Source organism: Juglans microcarpa x Juglans regia, chromosome 4S (genome assembly GCF_004785595.1).
Source record: "Juglans microcarpa x Juglans regia isolate MS1-56 chromosome 4S, Jm3101_v1.0, whole genome shotgun sequence".
NCBI classification, from domain to species: Eukaryota; Viridiplantae; Streptophyta; class Magnoliopsida; order Fagales; family Juglandaceae; genus Juglans; species Juglans microcarpa x Juglans regia.
In genome coordinates, this window is record NC_054601.1 from 8952682 (window position 1) to 8963381 (window position 10700).

The 10700-nt window shown below is 36.7% G+C and overlaps 1 pseudogene; it reads right to left on the minus strand.

Moving 5' to 3' along the window:
• Positions 1-3870: 3870 nt before the first annotated feature.
• LOC121263336 lies at positions 3871-10246 on the minus strand (annotated as a pseudogene).
• Between the last annotated feature and the right edge of the window lie 454 nt (positions 10247-10700).

Below are 10700 nucleotides of genomic sequence, written 5' to 3' on the forward strand. Positions count from 1 at the left end.
CTCACATGCCCCATCTGCTGCCTCAACCATTTCAGTTGGAGCTCTTGAATTTCAATTCCATCCAGAGTAATATGACCTTAATCAGGATCATAAAATCCTTGCAAAAGCGAGATCACTGTAGATTTCTCCAACCAGGGCAACAGTCTGAAAATATATTCACAACAATGTGAATATACATTTGAACTTGATCGGTGTCATGTATAAAATGTTAATACTACCTGAGAAAGTTAACACTGAACTTTACCTTGCCAGAATGTATAGCCAAGCTAAGGTCTTGGAAGACCTGATCAATATCTGGCCTAGATGGATAACTAAAGCTTAAATGATGAAGTTCTATTTCACCCTTTACATCATCCAATTTCATGCCGGACTCCTCACTCGGATCTATCTTCGACTTCCGGTCTATTATCCCAAATATGGAAGCAGCAGCAGTCTTGGCTTTGCTAGAATCAAGACCAAAGGAGGTAAATTTGAGAAATTCCAAGGGCTACCATGGTTAAGGCAAAGAATACCTGTAAACAACACATCTCGAAATTATTAAAAGATAAATTGGCCTTTTCTTTGTTTGTGCCAAATATATATATATAACATGTTTTATTTTTATCAATCTTAATACTCGATCGGATATTACTCGAGTGTGGTGCAAATTGTTTGTAACACCCGGGCCCATAGAAAAGTTCTGCTACTAAGGAAAACCGCTCCATTTATAAATAGTGTATACACTCTTATTTTTATTTATTTATTTTACTATTATTACTATTATTTATTTTATTTTTTATCTTCTTCATTACTTTTTTTTCTGTTATTTAATTTTTCTCCCTCTTTACGCTCCCCCACCAGACGGTTTTTCCTCGACGGTTTTCCTTCCCCGTTACCCACGTCCGGATTGCTCTCAACAACCGCTCTCCCTCGTCCTTTTATATATTTTTTTTTTCCCACTCCCGTGCGCCTTCGATAACATTTCGTTTTCTCTCATAAACCTTACCTTGTAAATGCTCTCTATCTCGCTCATCTTCACCGTGAGTTTATTTTTTTTTTCTTTATCACTACGCACATCCCGTTTCAAACGTGCACCCACCTCGAACCCAATGTTCTCCCCCTCACTCTCTTTTCTTCTCTGTGAATCTCCTCCGCGAACCACCTTCCACCTCCAAACCATGCAGGACGCATGACGGAATAGCAACCAACTGCGCCTAGTTGCAGCACCGTGGGACTGCCCCACGGCCCAGCCTCTCCGTGTCATCAAACGGGAACCAGCTCCACTCACACGGCAATGCCACCACAAGCCACCAGACCCGCCCGTTGACCCGTACTCCCCAGCCGTTCAATACATAAACGCCACCATCACCATCGTCCGTCGAAAGCACAAGCCGGAGCTGCTCTGTTTTGAAACCATGGAAACAGAGCATCGCCTTCAAAATTGAGAACCATGCCTTACCACGGTTGGGCAGCGACGCCACCATCAGCAGCAACAGACGACGCCGAAAATCAAGCATCCACCGCCGAGTGATGTCCAGCGCCACGACCCGAAGCTCCCATGCACGCCGCATGATACGTAAACTCCTCTCTCATCTCTCTCTCTCTCTCATGTCTTTCTCTCACTTACTCTCTCTTTGTGCTCTTCTGTCACACCCAGACTGCCGTGCATACCACCTTCGAGCACAGCTCAGCCACCCACGTTGCACTGCCTTCTCCCTTCTCCCGTGCGGTAGGTCCCTCTTTCTTGCAATTTTGATACGCAGTGCTTCTAAACTTGTGATGGGTGTGTAGCCCTCGTGTTCTCATGACTTTACCAAAGTGTCGTTATAATTTTAGTAGTATGGGCTTTCGCATGGATATATTTTAAATTCTTCTTAATTTAGGATGGTTAGTTTTTAAATGAGTTGAATTGTTTATGTTTAAAATAGATTTGTTGTATTTTATAAAAACTATGTTAACGACTATTTTAATGAACTTTATTTTATTGTATTAAGGGACTAAGGTATTATTTTAATTTGGGTTGTGTTTAGTATTGTTAAATTAGGCATGAGCTTATTCGAATAAAAATATTAGCCATAATCTTGATTTTACAGAAAATATTTAAAGACTTTAATAAAATTTATCTAGTATTAATTTTTATAATTAGTTTGGTAGTATATAGTAAGTGTTCAATCTTTTATTTTAAAACACTTTAAGCCTATTATATAGAAATAAATCTTTGATGGTTTAATTTAGATATGATTAGTAGTATACATGATCTTTAGTATAAGGATTATTAAGGATGTCTTACGAATTATTATTGCTTAAGAAATTTATGATGTCCTACTATATTATTTGTTCACAGTGCTGAATTATCGTTTTAATAATAATTTATAGAAATATGAGTTTTAAATATAATTAAGTTAATTTGCAAAATGAATTTAAGTTGTTTTGCCAATTTTTTGATAAAATTATTTTATAATAAGTTAAGACTATTTATTTATTGATAACATATTTATTAAATTTCTGATAACTAGATAGTTACCAAAGCTATTTCCGTTGTTTGAATTTGTGTAAATGGAGAGTTTTAGCAAGTCCTTTTAGAAGTTTAGTAACGTTTAGTGTTTTGTATAGGTGACGATTGACATTCATTCAACATGATTGTGGAAAGATTCAAAATAATACTTAAGAAGTTCAGGTAAGCGGGGTTCATATACTAGTTTTGCATAAAAGAAATGAAATGAGGTTGACTTTGAAAATATGCATGTTTGTTTTTGAAAAGAAATCTAAAAATGACCTCAGATGTTTGTTTTACATATGCATAAATTATATATAAGAGAAAATATTTTTTTTTTATGACGGGTGTAGACATGAGCTAATTTTGTGCATTCTGTTTCTGAACTATGCAAAAAGAGCGAATATGAAAATCTAAAAGTTTTTGCTATGAATAAATAAGATTTTTGGTTTTTGTTTATTTCGAACATGTGAAATGATCTGAAGCTATTCAGTATTTTGTTTTGATATGATATGTCATCTGAAAACCTTGGCATGAAGTTCTGATTCTGTATCTGAATGTGATCTAATTCCGATGATGTTCCATTCTGTTTCTGTTAAGGCCCAGCCACGGGTATAATAGTGGTTTATAACCCTACCACAGGGGTTAAATATGATATTGGTCCCGATGTGATGCTATGAGATGATATAAATATAATGTTTCAGTTTGGATATGCCAATAGATTTTCTTTTTGGGAATAAGTTGTCTTTCTGGAAATTTCACTATGATATTTTGTACCAAGTTTTGTTTATGCATTCTGAAAGTAAATATGTTGTTTCTGCATTCTGAAAATAAATGTTTTGTTCTGCATACTAAACTTTATAAATGCTCGTGTTTATATGCTAGTATATACTCTCTGCTTACTAAGTTGTTGATAACTCATCCCTTATCTCCACAATATTTTTTAGATATTTTGATGATTTAGCTGAGGATCAAGATTATGAGACATTGGGTTAGATGATTTAAGTATAGTGGTTTAACCATAGGAAGTTTTTGTGAGTATTGTCGATTTTTATTAAGAAATTTTATTGCGTTATGATGACTTAGCATTTTAGCAAATTGGTTATACTGAGGAAATTAGATTGAATTAAATTTTTTATATGATATTGGAAATTTGGAGTCTATTTTTTATATTGTTGAAATGTGAGTTTAAGTGTTAGGAAGTAACTCTCCCACCCTTGCTGGACCGGGGTGTTACATTGTTAAATCTTGGTAATTTGGGGGTATCAATTGCTAGTTTTAATAATTTAAGGTGCATATTAAAAAGAAAAAAAGTGGTAGCGTGGAGGTGTAAAATAAAATTTTTATGTATATTTATGAAGACAAATTACAATAAGATGGAATAGCTACGAATACAAAGAGATCACATAAAAATACACTCATAACCTTATTTTTTATAAATTTTTTTGTTATTAAGAGATTTCTCTATATCTTTTATTTTCACTATCTTTTAGTTCCCAGATAGCTAGGCAGTGGAAGCATTAATACTGGTGTGAATTGAAACCAAGGAGGCATAAAAGCCATCCTTGTTTTTAATCAAAGTCTCATGTCTCCCTTTCTCTACAATAACTCCATTTTTAAAAACTGCGATTACATCGACATTCTTGATTGTAGATAATCGATGAGCCACCACCACCGTTGTCTGATTAACCCTAACTTTATCTAATGCATTTTGAACCTCTCTTTCCGACACGGCATCCAGTGCACTGGTAGCCTCATCTAACAGTAATATCTTCGGACTTTTGATCATGGCTCGTGCAATGGCTACTCGTTGCTTCTGCCCGCCGGACAACTGGACTCCACGTTCTCCTACTATAGTATCATAACCCTTCATTTTTGGATGCCAAGAATGAAATCATATTAGGGTATGACAATGTTAAAGATATAAAATAAATCATAAAATCTATATCTTCTCATCACCTTATGTTTTTAGAAAAAGTAGTGATTTTACGTGATATTAGAGTTAAGATCCAGAAAAAAGCTATATTTGGGGCCATTTGAAACTTGCCGCAAATATTTTTATCACAAAATAATAATAATAATAAAAGACTAAAGGTCTGTTTGGGATTACTAGTGTTTTTAGACCTTCTTTTTCATATTACTTTACTATTATTTATAAACTATTCACTATTATTTTATATTATTCATAGATGATCTAAGATACTCTTAGCATCCAAATAGAGCCCAGAATCCTTATCATATAAAATAAATAGTAAATTCTATACCTTTCCTCATAGTTTTTTGAATAAATGGTGTTTTCACAAATAATGAGAGAAATTTAAAGAAATGCACTGCTTTGTTTGTCTTGATTACCTTTTGTAAGGCACTAATGAAGCTATGAGCATTTGCCAACTCTGCCATGTCTATAATTTCTGTCTCTGTTGCATTTCCTTCTTCCTTTCCATATGCAATGTTGGCACGAATAGTGTCATTGAACAAAACTGGTTCTTGACTCACGAGACCCATTTGCTGCCTCAGCCACTTCACTTGAAACTTTTGAATTTCAATTCCATCAAGTTTAATACGACCAGAATCAGGATCATAAAACCTTTGCAGCAATGAGATGACTGTCGATTTCCCACTCCCACTTTCTCCAACCAAGGCAACTGTCTGAGGAACAAAAAAAAAAAAAAAAAATTAGTACCAATGTGAACAACTTGTTCGAGTCTTTTGTGCTAGTTGTTGAAAACACCAAAAGTACTAAACAACCTTGTTAGAATGGATAGTCAAGCTGAGGTCATGGAAAATCTGAACATCTGGCCTGCATGGATACTTAAAGTTTACATGACGAAACTCAATTCCTCCTTTGAAATTGTCTAAAGTTATACCAAACTCATCACTTGCATCTATCTTCGATTGCTGGTCTATTATTGCAAATATGGAAGAAACAGCATTCTTTGCTTTGCCAGTATCTGGACCCATGGAGCTTGTTTGAGAAACTCCCGTGGCTGCCAAGGTCAAAGCAAAGAAAACCTGAAAACAAAGCATCCACCATTATTTAACTTAACAAGGTCTCAAGAGTTCATGCTCTTGTTTGATTTCTTGTATTACTGTTCAAATCGTTGGAAAGCCTGTTAAAAGCAGAGAAGGAATTCATACTTGGAAAACATCTGAGGATGTTGCTTTCCCTGCCTCAACCATTTGAGCTCCTGCGTAGAAAAAGGTAGCATAGGCAAGAAACAACAAGCCAAAAGATGTCCCATATCCTGTTCCAGTGATCAAGCCTTGCTTTATCCCTGCCTTCCTTGGGCCTTCGCATTTGCTTCTGTATAGATTCATCACCTTCTCTTCAGCACAGAAAGAAGCAACTGTTCTTATACTCCCAACTGCATCATCGGCAACTTGGCTTGCTTCCACATACATCATCTTCAACCATACAATTGAGATTTTGAGGGATCAACTTTCCCAATAAGAAACTTAAAGAGTGATGAAAAATTAGATATATATAGCTCGGTTTAATAGTAGAGAAATGATAGTTGCAGTCGTGAATGTACAAGCGTCGTACAATCACTATGAAAAAAATGAATAAATATAGGACTCACATGAAAAAAAAAATTAATAGTAGTCCCTACTCTTTTTCAAAGTGGCTGCACGGCATTTGCGCACTCCACAATTGTATGTAGCATTACTCTTAAAAATATGGCTACTCAGAGTTTTTTATATAAAAATCTCAATTGTATACAAAAAATTGATTTAAGAAAGAGAAATGCTTTGCATCTGCACTGAATCCTTTCATCTGTTGTCAACAAAACAAAACGAGATAAAAAGGAGATGATTAGTTTTAGAGCAGACCTTTGCATCTGCACTGAATCCTTTCATGAACTTTAATTGAGCATATGCATTGATACCAATCAGAGGAATCAATGCAAGGATAATAATTGCCAACTGCCAACTTCCAACAAATGCAATGACTAAACCTGCAACTGCTGAAGCAATAACATCAAGAATCTGACCAAGTGAATCTCCAACAAGAGCTCGCACTCTAGCAGCATCTGCTGAAAGCCTAGCACCAATCGAGCCACATGAGTGCTCAGGCTTATCAAACCAACCAACCTCCATGTGAACCAACTTCTCAAAACACATCAATCTAACTCGTTGAATTAACTTGCACCCGGCCACAGAAAAAAGGTATGCTCGTGCTGGAATTGCAAGAAACGACACCACACCAAGGATCACAAATATTATTGACCAAAAATTTGTGTCCTTTCTCAGTTTATGAGGCGGTTCGTAAAAGGATTTGATTACCTTGGAGAGCAGCATACCAAATATAGGAAATAATGTGCCATTTAGGATTGCAGCCATAGCACCAAGAAGAAGAATAGGAATCTCTGGCTTGTTGAGGTAGGCAAGGCGGCGGATTGAGACCTTTGGAAACTTTTCTTCCGGTTCTGTCCACGTATTATCAGGGATGAGGACTTCTATGGGCAATCCAAAGGCTGAGAATGAACGGCGGCTGCAACTATTAACAGATGATCCCTGACTTATAGATCTTAGGTGTGACATTCTTTGACTGTATCTCAGACTTGAGTGTCTAGAAGATTCAACAGTAATTTCTGATCTGTTTTGATCGTCTGATGCCTGTTCCGACTCCTTGTTTACTTCTTTCAACTGTATGAGTTGTGAGTATGCTCCATTAGGATTGTTTATTAGTTCCGAGTGTGATCCTGAGAAATTAACCAATACGTTTTTTGGTTGATATATATGTATCTCTCCAATTGTGGCATAATCTTATCAGGAAATGATACAATAATGTAGGTATTTTCCAGAAATTTTAAGTGGGAAAAAGTGATTTGTAGCCTTCAAATGGTTCAAGAAATTATTTTTTTGCTCCTCCAAATTGTAGCCTTCAAATGGTTCAAGAAGTTACTGATTTGTATACATTTTTGTGGGCATTTATTGTTCAGGACTTAAGAATTCAAACTTGTCTATAGAGTTCAAAGCAATGTAGTTGGAAAGATGACAAATTTAGGCAACGAAAAAACCCTGAACACTGTCAAATTAACAGATAATTGGCTCAATGTGAATAAGCAAATGGGTAGAGTCAGCTATGCTGTAGCATACCAGTTTCAACAATCTTTCCTTGTCGAATGACTGCAATCATATCAGCATTTCTGACTGTACTTAAACGATGGGCAACAATAACGGTAGTTCGGTTGACCATGATCTTGTCCAATGCCTCCTGCACAATTCTCTCAGATTCTGCATCAAGTGCACTTGTAGCTTCATCCAGAAGTAAAATTCGAGGGTCTTTTAGAATTGCTCTTGCAATGGAAATTCTCTGCTTCTGACCACCAGATAGCTGCATTCCATGCCCACCAACCACGGCATCTAGTCCCTGGATTGAGAAATTCCAAGTTAATAGTTAAATGTACAATTTCTATGGTTATGAGGAGGAATATTACAATGTCTAAAGTTCCAGAGGAGGCTAAAACTCAAAAAACCTGAGGCAATTTATCAATAAATTTAGAAGCATTTGCAAGTTCAATGGCAACTCTTATCTCTTCAAAGGTTGCACCATCCTTTCCATATGCAATATTATCCTTAATGCTGGATGCAAACAACACAGGTTCTTGACTAACAAGACCAATTTTCTGCCTAATCCATTTAAGATGGAAATCTTTGAGGTTAATGCCATCTATCAGAACTTCTCCAGCCTGTGGATCATAGAATCTCTCTATTAGACTTATCACTGTTGACTTCCCACTTCCACTTTGTCCAACCAAAGCTGAAGTTGTGCCTCTATTGATATAAAGAGAGAATCCACTGAATATCTGCTCGTTGGGTCTGGCTGGATAACTAAAAAAGACATCTCTCAACTCAATATCTCCATGAATATCATCCAAAATCTTTCCCTTTGTGCTATACGTATCTATATTTGGCATCCTCTCAATAGTCTTAAACATCTTATATGCAGCAGCTTTACCGGCAACAAAGGCATTCATGCAGGGAGATGTCTCGCCTAGGGACCTGAAACATCCATATGGTAGAAAAAGGCAAGAAATGAAAAATGAAATAGACAAAATACATTTATATAAATACATCTATTAGAGAGTATTGGGAGCTAAAGAATATTCAAAGTGCACGCAGCTTACGCAGATCCAGTCAACACAGCCGTAATCACATTCAGCACATCACCCCCATTGTATCCTTTATTCAGTATCAATTTTGATCCAAACCATACTGCCATAGCAAAGCTGCCAAATACTACTAACTTAAAGGCTGCAAAACCTAACCCTGAAACCAAGCCTTCATGAACACCAGCTTTGTAATCTGTTATTAGGAACCTTTTATAGTTCATTACAGCTTGTTTCTCCCCAGTAAATGATGCCACCTACACAAGAACCAAATGGTGGATATCAGTAATTTGCTAGAAAATAACTGCAATTTCAACTGAATTTTACTGAGATAAAGTTGAAAATCCCCAGGGATGCATATATATATATATAGTTCCAACAACATGACATACTGTCCTGATTGAACTGATTGTTTGTTCAACCACATTTGCTGCATTTGAATAAGCAGCTTGTCCACGGGAAGCTGTCTTAGCTATGACAATTGACATAAGACCACCAGATGCCACAAGAAGAGGAAATGAAGCCAACATGACAAGGGTAAGAAGCCAGCCTTTGGAAAATGCCACACAAAACCTCCAATGAATGTTGATATCAGCTGCAGAAATTTCCCAACCTGCACATGCAAAAAACTCACGGTGTTTTTCTGTCCAGTTGTGAATTTTGATGTACAAAGCAGCAGTATAGTACCTTCTCACCCATCGCATCTTGTATGAGAACAGTGTCACCAGACATCCTCTCAACCACCTCTCCAGTGTTCGTTTCTTTATCGAAAAAAGCCACATCTTGTCTCAAAATAGCCTTCAAGTACAAACCCCGTATTCTCGCAGCTTGTCTCTCCCCTGTGATCATCCAACAAGCCACCTCTGACAAGAACAAGAAAATTTTGTTATGGATTTTTTTAGCGTTCTGTAAATTTCTTGTAATATTTTGTTATGGAATCTACTTACGGATGAATGCTGCGGCACCAACCCCAACACCCAGGTAGACTATTTTTAGACAGACCTAAAACATTACCAGGAAACTAATCAATGTCATCTTCATCTGATCGACAAATAATTAGCATATTAGAAACGAAGAGTGTTGAAATGCATTAATTCTTCTAAAAACAAGATTAATTAATTTTCAACGGAAGCGCTAGACAAGTTATACTACTACTACTACTACTACTACTACTACTGGTATAGTAGTAGAGATCATGCATGGCATATTTTAGACTTTCATCAGAAAAAGTAGTGAAAAACAAAGTGAACGTTCAGCTACACTTTTCCAGTGACAGATTGGAATTGAACTCGGGGAGCGTAGTTTTTACCTTGGAAACTAAAGGAACAATGTCTGTACTACTTCCCAAACCATTAATCATTTCCCCGAAGAATACTGTTATAAGGGGCAGACCTGAGCCATTTCCAATGGCACCCATTGTACCAGCAATCATCAGGAAAACATCAGTGGAATCTGCAAACGAGAAAAGCTTAAGAAATGGAACAGTTTTGGAATTCTGATCTCCTCCAGTACTCTTCTCGAAGTCTTCTCGATCACCGATCACGTTCGGGCTATTATTCTCAGCTTTTTCTACGTTGTTTTTTAGTTCGGTGCCCCCATGCGTGGTTGTTGTTCCGACGTTGAAGCCATTTTCCATCTCCATTTACACCGTCCTCTACAATAGCACCTTCACAGCACAATTTACTACTTCAAAAATGGGGACTAACAGAATCATGGATTATAATGAGATAAACGGAATTTCTTAAGTCATCTACATAGTATTTAACTTTTAACTTCTAGTATCAACGACTTGAGCAACTTGTAGCTGACTCTTTAGAGACCATACGACCTGCAGCTTTAGTAGGCTGCAATAATTGGATAAGGTTTTTTTTTTTTTCATTTACTATTTTCACCCGAAACGGTATTATTTGGATCTGATGACTCTGTGTTGTTCATGTCTAAAACAAGTAGAGATGAGACTGGATAGAATAACGTCCTTGATGGGGTAACCTGGCAGCCAGATGATGCAATATATCAACATGCCTGTTTAGACTTGTAAATTTGCTGTGCTCATCACAACAGGTAGCTTACCGTGGGAGAAATTATCCTTTGCAAATGGGCTCCTCAATGATTCG